Here is a 13,390-nt window from a genome sequence, read left to right as displayed (position 1 = left end):
AAGCATGGCAAAGCACGCTCGCATCTCACAGATGTGCGCCCCGGTCCCTCCACAGACCTCTCTCTGAGCCTCCCCCACAGTGACACTCAAGGAACAGGATATGTGCCGGCATGGCCAATCGCCCTGCTCTGTGGGCCCAGCATGCAAAGACAAATTCAAATCTTTGTTGCTTTTGTTGATTCTTTCTTACTTTCTTTTTCTTCCCCAGCTTTTCTAAAACAGTGCTTCCTTGGGATAAGCCAGCACCCTAGGCAGCCACTTTGGAGTCTCCTGGTCATTCATTCTTTCTTTAAAGAAGTGGTCTGTGAGCAAATTGTTCAACTACCCATTGCCTTCCCCCATAGGTTCCCTGCATTGTGGTAATCAATGGGAGGTAGGAAGTATTGCACTGTACAGTCTACTGACCTGCAAGATCTCAGGACTACAATGAGGTCATCACTGACCTCTTTCCAAACGAAACATAGGACCGCAGCTGAGTGATTCAAGCTCCGAATTAACCCCGCCTCTGGTGTATCCATCTCTCGCAGGGCCACACACACACACACGGATGTGCACAGTCAGTCGTTTCAGTGCTGTGATGGTTGGTTAACCCTCTTAAGTGGGAAGAGAAGGGGTTGAAACTGAAGGCTTTGTTAACGGAGGAGGAAGTGACTCTTTGGAGAACCAAAGACTATGTCTCCATCCATCCTTTGAGCCAAGGCTATAGTTAGTCTCTATTGCATCCAGTGCATGCCTTAAACTCCCTTTCGGCGGAGGACTTAATGCCTGTGTCAGTCTAGAGAGAGGCATCTGTTGTGCCAGAAGATTTGCTATGGAAACACTGCCGCCACATCCTCAGACTTTAATAGAATCCGCACGCCACAAAATTGGACGGTAGTTATTCTGTTAACAGTATGCCGGGGAGATGTGGAGGATTCCCACATGTCCAGCCCCGAAATCTGCGCTTCGTCACAACGAGTCCTCGGTTTGAAATAACACGTTTGGGAGGACGGGACAAATCCCAGGGATACCTCTGAAGACGAGATGTCCTTTCATAGCGAGGCGTCTTTCCATGTAAAACATCTTCAGGAAATGGAGCAACGCCCCGCACCTGACCATCAGAGGGGGACTACATGTGTTTCCATTACCGCAACGCTCCCAAGACTGTCATTTGTAAAAGCCACGCCGCTCCGAGTAGCGCAAGCCCCCTTCATATGGGAGCAATTAGCTTGATCCGTACATATTGATTATTACTGTCAGGAAAGTAGCAGCGTGCAAACCCTCCCGCCCGCCCCCCCTCCCCCTCCCCCCCCCCCTCCTCCCGTTGTAGCCCACGTTGAGGTATTAATTGTAATTTTGCTTCAGGACACTCCCAGTAAACCATGCAAAGTTGAACAGGGTCCAAGCGTCTAAACAAAAGGAAACAGTCATGCGTAATGAAGCACAAGACTGTTCTGTTGCTTCTCTATCAGCAACCACCCGCCCGCCCACCCAACCCCCCCCAACCCCCCCCCCCCCTACACACACACACAGACACACACAAATGCTTTTATGAGATTACCTGCTGTTGAAGTCTGAGGAGAACAGAGAAAAACGAGGGATGTAAAAATGGAGACTTCTCAGGGAACGGTGATTAAGGGTTGCTCAATTGAAACCAGCTAGGAGAAACCAGATCTGGGTTTGCAAAAGAAGAAGCATTGTGGTAGTTAAGCGGAATGAGAATTTGCGTTTTCTCAATCATTCCGGTTTTGTCCTGTCCCAGTCACCTCACCCACCCCAACCCGACCAAACACATAATAGTGAATATGAATCAGCATTCTGCAAAATAAATAAATTACCCTTTGAACTTCAGCGTAAGGTAGGGAGAGAAAGAGAGAGAGGGCACCCGGTAGGGGGGGGAAGCAGGGTGAAAAATGAACTGCCGTTAATCGCGCCCATTGTGAAGACTGACAGTAAAATGTGGGTCCGTGGCTGCCACGGGGGGGGGGGGGGGAGGTATAGTAACCAGGGCCCCCCACTGTGCATCCTCTCCCCCCGACCAATTGCAGCCCAGGTGCCTCACCTCTCCCCGGCCGCTTTATTAAATTAAAGGCTGAGATTTATACCCGGGTGCCAAACAAACAGCTTTAGTCGGATTTGGGATCATTTATCCCGACAGAGAGGCTGAGAGTGTGGGTCTTGATTGATGGATCCTGAGCGGTGGGGAAGTATATAGTTACACACGGCTACCTCTCTGGCTGCCAAGTGCTCCTGCATCTTTAATGCAGGCCCACGTGGCATTTTCCGGCCCAGTCAACAATGCGTCCCAGGTAACCAATTCCCCTGACGGCAATGAAGGTGGATGGCGGTGGGTTAGGGGTTGTTTGAGGGAGAAGGTTAGGCGGCAGGATGTGCCTTGACAAGAACTCCTGCTTCAGACTTTTTTTGGGTGGATAGCCACCTGGTTACAGCTCCCCAGCCTGCTCTCAAACTGATTGGCTGCCTTGGGTTTGGACCCCAGCCTGCTCTCAAACTGATTGGCTGCCTTGGGTTTGGACCCCAGCCTGCTCTCAAACTGATTGGCTGCCTTGGGTTTGGATTTGACCGCATGGCTGCGGTGCTTTCCACCAGATGTGCAAGCGCACGCACGCATGTGCACGCGCACGTACGGCCCCACACTCGACGTCACTGTATCTGTCACACACGTACACGCGCATACGGTGGACACACACATGCACAGCCTGCTCTGAGCTGTCATAACACAGAACAGAGGAAGTCATGACTTTTCTGAGAGACGGGCCTTTATGTGTCCAGACTTGTTGATGGAAAGGTCAGATGGGATGACGTTTTTAAATTGGATAGTCATTCAGGCTGCTGATACAATTGGAGAAAATGGATTCCTTTTTCTGCCTGTCCTTTAGCACAGGACATCCATTACCTCACTGTAAATCAAAACAATGCAACCTCTGCAGGTTGGAGAGAGAATTTTCTCCAGAAAAAAACACAGGATACTGCCATTAGTATGGCAGATGATGTTATTATTTTCGAAGTTCCTATATGAATGCTGCAATGGGTGTGGATAATCCTCAAAGGCTCTGTGCTACACGTGCGTGTGAAGGTGAAGGTTTAAGTTACCCTCCAGGCCGCATTTCCTTCAAGTTTTTAAACGGTCGACGGACGATTATTTAGAAAAACGGGAGAAACTGAAATCCTTGAAGAAGGACACAGACGTAGTCAGGTGACTGAAATGGGAGCCGTCAGAATTCGAAACATATGATCTCACGCATTTACGCTAATATGGTTAAAAGCAGAAAAAGAGAATCCAGCCTTTTCTGGACACTTTTGAGTGAATGTTGACTGTCTGCAAAGCCTGCGATGAATTACGAAGGACCTCTTTGATGCGCCTTGTCGGTCTCTGTACCAGGAGGTGAACTTGACGACATCACCAGCGTACAAGGGACTGTTTGGATTCACGCTGCACCATGAAGGAAGTCCACCAATCCACTTGTTCTTCAGAGGTTTACTCATTCAACAGAGGAGTCAATACTTTGAGGAGACTTAAAGGGACTGTTTTGGATTCACTCTACTGCATGAAGGAAGTCAATCAATTTAAGCCTTCTCTGGGTGTTTAATAATAATAATTTTATGGAGAAATCAAGATTTTAAAGGAGATTTTTTGTTTGTTCAGGTGTGTGGTTCAAGGAAGGTGAGGGGGAATGATTTCTGAAGAGAAAAATAGGTCGATAATGAAAGAACTTCTTTCCAGAATATGGAAAGAAACTTCGAGGTCAAGCCACAGAATCCACCACAGAATGTTAAGGTTTTTTTTGATTAATTTCCAGAGCACTCTTTTTGAGAGGATATAACTTTTATAGCAGTTTTAAAAAATTCCATCAAATCACATCCTTTTTTTCTTTTGTTCAAATAACAAACGTCTTTTTACATGTAATGTCACACAGAGGGCTTCACAGATTCCAATAGAACTGCACCTAAAGTTTAAATAAAAACTCCTTTATTCAGTCAAAAACAGTAAAATATCAAAGTTGAACAATTCAGTTGGAACAATTCATAGAAAAATTAGCAGTTTTATGTAGATCCACAATATAAACACGTTTCAATATATTGATTTACAGGACAATATCTGGCCCACGCGCCTATCATGATGTGCTGCATAGGACAACATGACACATGCAGAGGATCAGTCATAACAGGAAGCAGTTGTGGACTGTACATAGTTGATGAATGTGATATTTCTTGCAGAATTTGAAGTCATGTGGTGACCCATCTGTTTCGTTCAGAAATGTCGTCAAAGTGCAAGGTGCTTACCGGTATTTGTCTTTGTCGCTGTCCCCAAATAGTTCTTTCTCTTTCTCATATTCAAAGGCCAAATATTAACACACATGTAAAGGAGCATACTATAATGTATACACAACGACCTCTATAGCAAGTAGTGCAGAGTAGAGGATGATACTCATATTTTGCCATATGGCGGTGTCCCGTAAGTCTCAATGGACATAACAGCATTTCTGAATAAGGTTAAAACGTTTCAATAAAAGGGCACTTCTGTCCTAGAAAATACCCCACCAGAAAAAAACTTAAGGAATTTCAACTTTTAAACTGCGGCCGTATCAGATTGTTTCCAAGGCAGCATTTTCTCATGAGACGTAATGTAAATCAGTGACTGGGCATCCCCTAACCCCGGTTCTTTACCCGAGTGAGGAACGCAACACCGCTATCAGCCCCGGGAACGGAGCTTGACCTCGGGTTAGCGGTGAGGCCTTCCCATCACCTCCTCCCTCTTCCCTGCTGAGAAAGGGAGTGCAAGGCATCCCTGCTGTTTACACGAGGCATTCCTTTGGAGAACTGAACGAAAAGAGCGAACAAGACGTACAATATAAAGCCTGTCGGAACGCTTGCTGTTCCTGAGGCGGCCGACAACCGCTGATGAGAGAGTAGGGAGAGTGTTTTATTTTTCCGTTCAATTTCGTTTTTCCGTTTTTCTTTTTTAACTCTGAGGGCAGACCATGTCATCTGGTTCCAAGACTGTAATAAAAGCAACAAGTCTGTGTAGGTTGATATGCAAACCCTATGGTGCTGACAAAGTGACAAAAGAGGTTGGTTGGAGCCCCGGCGATTCTTTGGAAACCTTCCTGACTGTGTGGAATTCTGTCAATGAGAACGCAGGTGTGAGAGGAGAGACGACGTAAAACGCCACATCAGCTTTCAATGTCAGATTTGACTGTGAGGATTAAGGGAAGTCAAACAGAACGACACTGCTGACTAGCAACAATTTCGTTTTGATGCCTGAAGTTGATGGGTTTGCTTTGGACAAACATACTGTACAATTGTGTTACATAATGGGCGCCAAGTCGTTCTGTTTCCAAGTCCAAGGCCAAGTTCAAATTAAAACCCCAGGATTGAAAGACTAAGAAATGAAAATGGAGGGAAGAAAAACTTGTCATGTATTATAGCACATAACTTTTTTTTTTAATCAATCTACACTTCTTCATTCTACACACACGTCAACACAATCCATGCTATAGTAACGCCATCTCTGCATAGCTGTCACTGACATGGCACCATGCACAGTCTTGCAATTCTCTGAAGACTCTTTAGTCGGTCTGCTGGGATATGCAGTTCTTGGTTGCATCTTTTCAACCAACTCCCGAATGGTAATTGGCTATTATTCTGGAGCAGAGAGGGACACGCGAACCAGAGGGCAACTGCTTATCTGGAAACAATCAGGGAGTTAGCAGACTGGCAGACACCGCTGTTCCCTCCCTCCCTCCGTCCGTCCTGCCCTCCCCAACCCGAGCCCACACACTGCAACACACTGCTTGTGCTTCTCCTGGTCTGATGACTGGCTGCTCCATCGATAAAATGGCGGAGAACACTATAATGATTCAATGGTGTAAGTAAAGTCAAAACGCCACTCTAGTTATGGCCCATAAAATCATTCCTGTATGATTTAGCAAATGTAATACAGACACGGATCGTTCAAGAGGTTCATTTTGTAATCCGAAGATAACAAATTTCATTTCAGATTTTGTAATCTACAGGGGCGTCGTTAGACCCTTTTTACTGGGGCACGTGCCCCGGTATAAATCTGCTGTACCCCAGTGAAATCTAAAGTTTGAGTTTTAACAATTTACTTTATTAGTCAGTGCATTCATTTAGATTGATAATCTCGAGAGAAAAATAGACGCAGTATCCCAATCAACGCTTGTTAAATCAAACCAGTTTAACCGAAAACACAAACCGATGCACGCAGAATTCCATGTCAGCGTGCTCTTCTGAGCTTGCCAATTAGCCAGTGCAGCACGCACACAGAAGTCCAGGTGTCAGACTCGGCACACAAGTCAGAATTGATAGGCTAAGAAAACATTACAAAACTAAAGAAAGTTTCTAAATGATAGGACTACCGATCATCTTATGTTGACTAAAACATAAAAACAAAAGCTCAAAAAAACAGTATTTGCGCTCAAATAAATGCACAAACAAATTGCATGCTCGCATTAACTATTGATGTCACTGCCAAAGCTAATATCAAACTTGCGTCCCTGAACTGTTGTATAGTGGGTTAAGCAAGGGGAGTTTCTATAGCCTAGTAGTGCATTGTGCGCAGCAAGCTTGAAAGAAAAAAAAGGGATTTGAATAGGGGCCTTTGCCCCAATAGAGTTTTATGTCTAACAACGCCCCTGGTCATATACTATACACGTATCATACAGCCAACTTCAAGCATTGTTCTTTGTCGTCGACATACTTTCTCCAGTTTGCACTGTGTTATGCTCTGACTGTTGAGGAAAACCTGGTAATGAATGGATATCAACTCGTGTGTGGATGCACTGCCCTGTGAAGCCATATTAGGTGACCTTCAACAAGTGGCTCCAAAATTACCTCAGAGCACGCAAGGTATGCCGTGCGACCTACCCTAACGTAGCCAGACGTAAACATCACAGGGGAAAAACAATAATAACTACTGACACGTCTACCCCTGGCGCAGACTGGCAACTAGATCCAGATGTAGGGAGCATATCATTACAGTTTTATTAGAAGATATCAAAACAAAAAGGCACATTCCAAGGGCCCCTCTCTTGCTGGCAGGTCTCCTTTGAAACTGTCCCGACAACTAGTAAAAAAGAAAAAAAAATATGTACATAAATGAATAAATATATATTTATATATACGTAAAAAGATAGAATATGAAATAACTCTCTGTGTCTTTGTTCTCAAGGGGGCTTGTGAAGATCTGGCAAGATGACCTCACGGTTAACAAGCTGAGATGGTGAGAGAAGCAGGACTCAACCCAGTTCGGAACAGGGTGAAGCAGGGCTGTTCTGGAGTAGAAGACACACACACACATACACACACACAGTACACTAAGACTAAAAAGGGCCGCAGGTACAAGCTGCAAAAGCCCAGGACATGCACACGCTCACCCAGCTTTTAACTAAAGCGAGAGGACCGGAGGCAGTGCTGGGATCGCACCAGAGCCGTCGAGCTGAGTCATGACTGGGACTCCTCAGGAGGCCTGGGAAGAACTGAGCACTGGGCTGACTTACTGCCGCCCTTTCATTCTTGAAAAGCAAGACCCACAGCTTTCAGGTTGAGGTCTTGTGGTCCACTACTGCACTACTGGAAGGCTTTCAGAGTGTCCACAAACGCCGCCACCACCCCCTCCTCCCCTCTCTTTGCTCTCCTCCCTAATCTCATTTTTTTCTCCCTCCCCCCCCCCCACGACTCCACTCCTATTCTCATATTCTACAAGTGCCTTTCGAACGGAACCTCGTCTGAGTTTTTATTGTTGCCGGCTTCTTGTTGCTGCGCACCTGAGGATGTTTGCTTATGTATATTTCTAGTTCCGTTGTGCTCCCCATCCACGCTGTTTTCCACCACTTAAAATGCCAAGGGGGGCAGAAATACCACACTGGCCCTCAAGTGTGTCGCGGCTAGTGTTGAGTTGCAGCTTTTTTTTGTGCGGGAAGGGGGTGAGAGGGGGGGGGGAGATTGACACAGTGTTCAGACGAGTGTTGAAACCCCCTGAAACACCCTAGGGTCGACATTAGACTGATTAGATCACCGTCGGGAGAAAGTGGTGGGGCTCCAAAAACAAGTTGCCTGGGCCTGCGGAAAGGAGAAGGCTGGTGTCACACTTTGATCCCCGGTCAGGAAATAAAGGAAAGGCCGATCCAGGAGGAAGCAGGAGGATGGGCAGAGAGGGTCGGCGAGGGGAAGTGGACTCCAGCGTCGGGCCCCAGGGTTCAACGTGGAGCCTGAGCCCTGCTCCATTTTCTCACGTTGGCAACAAATCCGGTGGATTCCAACTCTCTTTCACGCGAACGAGGAGATTTCATTTTAGTTTCGGGTTGAGTTTTTCGTGGGAAAGGAGGGTTTCGGATAGGTCTACTGCACAAGGGAAAATTGAAACGCCTGTATCTAGAACGGTAAACGGTTAGCAGACATCTCTAGCCAGCGTATCTTTGCGTTAACCCAACCACTGCAGTTGTTTGTGTCCAACCTTCTACACAGTTGTGTGGAGTTACATAGGCTGATAATAATTACTTTGGTTGTGGCTTGAGATCAGATGCCTTTAAATATGCCGGATATACAGGAATCATTAAATGGAATGTGTTTCCCTCTCTTCTAAAAACAACCTCCTGATCATGAAGTGGTGTCAAGCGGTGCCCACTTTTACGAAAATAGATGTTTCACAATGGAGTATTTATTGTGTAAGTCACCACAACATTGCCCGTATCCGAACTGATTCAATCGCAGCTGTCTCACTCAAGAGGTCTTTCAAAACACGAACGCTGCATTGCTTTTTGAAGTCCATCCTCTGCTCTCGCGACAAGTAAAAACACACAGGGGCAATATACATGGCGGCAGACATGTTTGTCTTCGGGGTACGGTTTCCAGAGGCAGCTTAGCGTCCACCGGCATCCGTCTGCGGCCGAAAAACCGGCACGGCGGACTCCCCGAAGAACGCCACAAACGCCCGCCCGCCCTCCGGTGACATCACCGTGGTTCATCTCCTCGGCCAAAGAAAATGGCGCGCCCTGGCCCCCGTGGCCGATGAAGCGAGAGACAGGAGTCCCTCGGAGCCGACAGCGTTCTGGCAGCGGGCCCGCATCAACATCCAACCCCCGAGTGCACAGGGAGCTCCACAGGCCCGGTATGTGGTGATATCACTGGACTAGAACCCCTTTACAGCCCAGCGGGCCTGAACGCCATCCATCATAGCCCCAGACATGTGCATGGTTTATGAGAGGACGATTGACGCACCAATAACAAAGGCTGAGTAAAGAGCTACCATTCTGACGCCCGGGGAGATGTCCTTTTTTTTTTGGACTGCGGACTCCTTTGCTGCGTCAGTGCTGATGTTTCAATCTGAGGATAAATGGCGGCAACTCAGCCGGATGACTTTATACCGAATTTACTTACCCATTAGTTATTTTTCATCCCGTAGCCCAGTCTCTTCGAAGCGGCTGGTGTTTTGAGTCTTTAGCCTAAAAAGGATTTTGTCCTTTGGAGAGATACTCTAGGGTTGCAATATAGAATAGGGTTTACCACAAGGGTACATGTAAGTCCTCAAAGTGATGCTTCCCTCGACAAAGCCAAACTTTTCTATTGCAATCATGACATTACTTGATGGAAGAGTTCCAAGGACTATAAACAGGGCGCGACCACACCACGCACGTCTCTCTCTCCCCTCCAACCACAATACAGGTATCTTCCGTCGCTCCTATTCCTCTTTGACCTCTACCATGTGTGCGATTATTTCAATGATATTTCTACCTGTTTTATTAAGACCCTGTCTAACCCGCTGACATGTACTCCCTGCAGGAATTCTCAAACTGTTTTCTGTCTGTTTGGGGAGGGCTTTTCAGAACGGTAAAAAAGAATGTGACAGTTTGCCTCGAGTCCAAAACAAACAGAGAGGTTCTGGAGGCTCATGCGTGTGTGGTTGGTCTGAGCGAGGAGTGTTTTTGGAGAATTGAAGTCAATATCACAAAGGGGCCATTAACCCCCCACCTCCAACCCCCTACCGCACCATAACATTGTTGAGTGAGAGGAAAATCTGCGAAACAGAAAATCGGGGCAATGTAAAGCAGAAGGGATGCACGCTGTTATGAATCCTCACTGAAAAAGTATGTTTGATTGACAACAAGGGAAAAAAGTTGGATTTGAAAACCGCAAGGGGACTGTTTTTGTGCACCATCAGACATATGGTTTAACCGCTGTTTATACGGCTTAATGAAACAGTGAGGAATGTTCTGGAAAAGAGAACAAACTGGGGGGAGCGGTTATGCCTGCTGTATGTTTCAACGCCTATTATTTCGTCATTGTCTTTCTTGCTCAAAATTGTGGTGCAATCCTAATATTGCTGTTGCCACTAGTTAGCTCCATTCTTAAAAGATGGCAGACATTTTTCGTTGTTGTTTTTTCATGGGATAGTACACAATGCTCCAATTATACCTTGATATCTCATGCTGCAACACTACTTTGATATGTCACTGTGTTGCCGGGGGCAAGTGAAACAATCAACTATGATAGCCAAACAAGCAAGTTAGCTGTGCATGATGTAACATATGTAAGGTCGGCTGCTTCTCACATCGAAAAAAAACTAAAAAACAATTTGATTTCTGTCAAAGAGGCCAGCAGGCTACACTTCATCTTGGCATTGTTACTTTCATGCAGGTTTCTCTCTGTCTGTCTCTCGTTCTAGTTTATTTCTTCACCTCCTTGTCAGAGTTTGAAGAGCCTGGAGAGCAACCGGACAGAATGAGAGCAGCTCAGACTTGGCTGCGGATCACCTGGCTGGAAACTCACTTACTGCAGAAACACGCACGTGCGCACACACACATCACCGTTCGACTGTACACATCAATAGCAAATCCCACATTCTGCCGTACAATTGATCCCACAGACGACCATTGGAGTAATTAAGCGTGGATAACGACTCTTTGATTTGTAATGGGATTTACCCAACAGTTGATTTAATACCCTGGAATACAAGAGTATTCAGTGTTAAAACGACTGACACGGAATGTGCGGGACATTTCATCATCGCCATGTTTGAGGAGGACAGTGATAAGATACATCGCAAGAACTGAATACGGTCAACCGAGCAACATTTGTCTTCCCTTCCATTCACAAGTATCTTGTTCCCTTATTCCCTGGAAAATTCCTTTGCAAATGGAGGTCCTACTTTTTTTACTTATGGAAGTCTGACCACTCCTTTGATTTGGGGTCGGCCACCAACCCTGCTGTGTTTGGCTGGTTTGCACCGGAGCCCAGACAGACCCGTCACTGGGTCAGGGACATGGCAGAGGAATCGGGGGCCAGGCTGATTTGTGGTCAGCAGCAGGATACCGTTTGTCAGCCGCCAACCCTTCCAGGCAACAATTAGAGCCAAGCGTTTGTCTTCATTTGGCTTTTGGCTGTTAAATATGCCTTACGGGATGGACAACCAACCCCAGGCAGTCTTTTATCCAGCCAAAGGAAATCGTGTCATCTCTTCTCCTTTATTGCCACTCTCATTTGAGAAGGGGGGAGGAGGGCAGGGGAGGTGGGTCAACTGATTACTTACCAGAAACGAGGAATGGGACTTCCAACTGAGGGCTTTTATTAGAAATACATACACGCAGACCAGACAGACAGACTCAGAGAGAGTGAGGAGAGAGGTTACAGAGAGGAAATTGTGTAAATATTGTGACGTTGCGTTCCTCCTGAGTGAGTTCACGCAGGTTAAAAGGCGTGTGGGACTTTGTATTCTGTGCGTTCAGACAGGAAGAGGGGTTCATCACACATGGAGAGTGTGATATTAAAAGGGGCCTCTGGGATAAATAACTGCAGGGCTGTCCAATGTCAGCCTGCACAAAAAAAGAGGCATATTACAATATCACAATGAGTGCAGACGACACAGACGCTCGCACAGGCAAATACACTACTCCCAATTAGGATCGCCTGCCTTCGCCTCAGGCCCAGCTCTCATCCCTCAAATAGCCCCCACCTCAACTCCACCCTGATGGTTGACCGCGGCATGACATCTCCTCTGGGGATCCCCGGTACCCCCCGCCTCCCGCCTCCCCCCCCACCCCACCCCGTCCCCCCCCCACCCCGTCCCCACCCCGTCCCCCACCCCGTCCCCACCCCGTCCCCCACCCCGTCCCCCACCTCCCCGCCTGTCTGACCCAGCCTGCTGCCCCTCACAGGCCCAGAGGGCTCCGCTGGGCGTGGCCCTGCCGGCTGGCCCGGTGCTGATCTGTCAGGAGGCCCGGAGATGTCTCGGTTATCTCCCTCGCACTCCGCCGCCCGAGGGGCCTATTGTTTCAGAGGGCTTCCTCTTTCCTGAGCTGGACAGTGCTGCAGGGGAGGTGGGGGGCACCAAAGGGGCCAGTGACCCACCGGGGGCTGGTTGGATGATGAAAGGTGTGTTAAGCTGGGGGGAGTGGGGGGGGGGAGAGAGAGAGACAGAACCGGACTTTCCCTGTCTGTTATCATGGTGCTTGACAAGAACACCTCTTTGCTCGCACAATGTTTTTTCCCCACAGCGCTTTGGTTTGATTCATTTCTATATTTGTTTTTTATTTTATCTACAAGAAAGTAGATATAATTGGCTGGAACAGCTTTTCTGTGCAGGCTGGAGATATGAAAGCAGCAGAAAAGGCACATTGATGATATCATGACTCGGTAAAGGTGGTAATCTTTTTTTTCTTCATATTTTTTCATTTAGTATGTTGTGATTACCATAACAAATAAATCAAAAGTGTAGATGTCGAATCACTGCCAGGTAAAACATATTTGAAACAGTAAATAGTAGTTCTGGAGATAAGCCAATTCGGTTATTTGTAATAAAGATTTTGATTGAACCCATAAAAGCTGTGATGGGAAAATGTACAGCTTTGATGGGGATTATGCTTCATAACAACCCAATCCTGCCAATTTTGCTTCCAAAACAGACTAGTTGTCGAGGTATTTGAACAATAATATCCTAAATAGTTTCATGAGGGCTCTGAGCGATGAGCCAAAGTTTGGCTGTTGCCCGTTCAAACGATGCCCCAATTAATTCCTGCACTTTCAGCCTGACCTGGTGAACATGGAAAGAAGGATTTTTTTCTTTCTTTCTTCACCGGTGGCACTGGCTCGGACTCAACAGACCACTGGGCAAGCGAGGGTGTTTGCTCAAGTGGAGCCAATTACGCCAAATAGATTGGGTCTTCCTCTCTTTCCTTTCGACGCTCTTCCTCTCTCTCTCCCTCGCCCTTTCCTTCAACCCCTCCTCTCTCTGGCATGGCTTGTCCATTGGGGAACGGTGGGATCCACGGGTCTCCTTCCAAATAAACAGGCTGGTAATGGCTGTTTACCCAGAGTGCAAGAGCCATTATGCGCAAAGAAGTTAAACACGTCTGACAGGCAAAATGTCCGCAGA

This window comes from Osmerus mordax, chromosome 26 (genome assembly GCF_038355195.1).
Source record: "Osmerus mordax isolate fOsmMor3 chromosome 26, fOsmMor3.pri, whole genome shotgun sequence".
Classification (NCBI taxonomy): Eukaryota; Metazoa; Chordata; class Actinopteri; order Osmeriformes; family Osmeridae; genus Osmerus; species Osmerus mordax.
The sequence above is the reverse complement of the archived record's forward strand: the minus strand, read 5'-3'. Positions refer to the sequence as shown.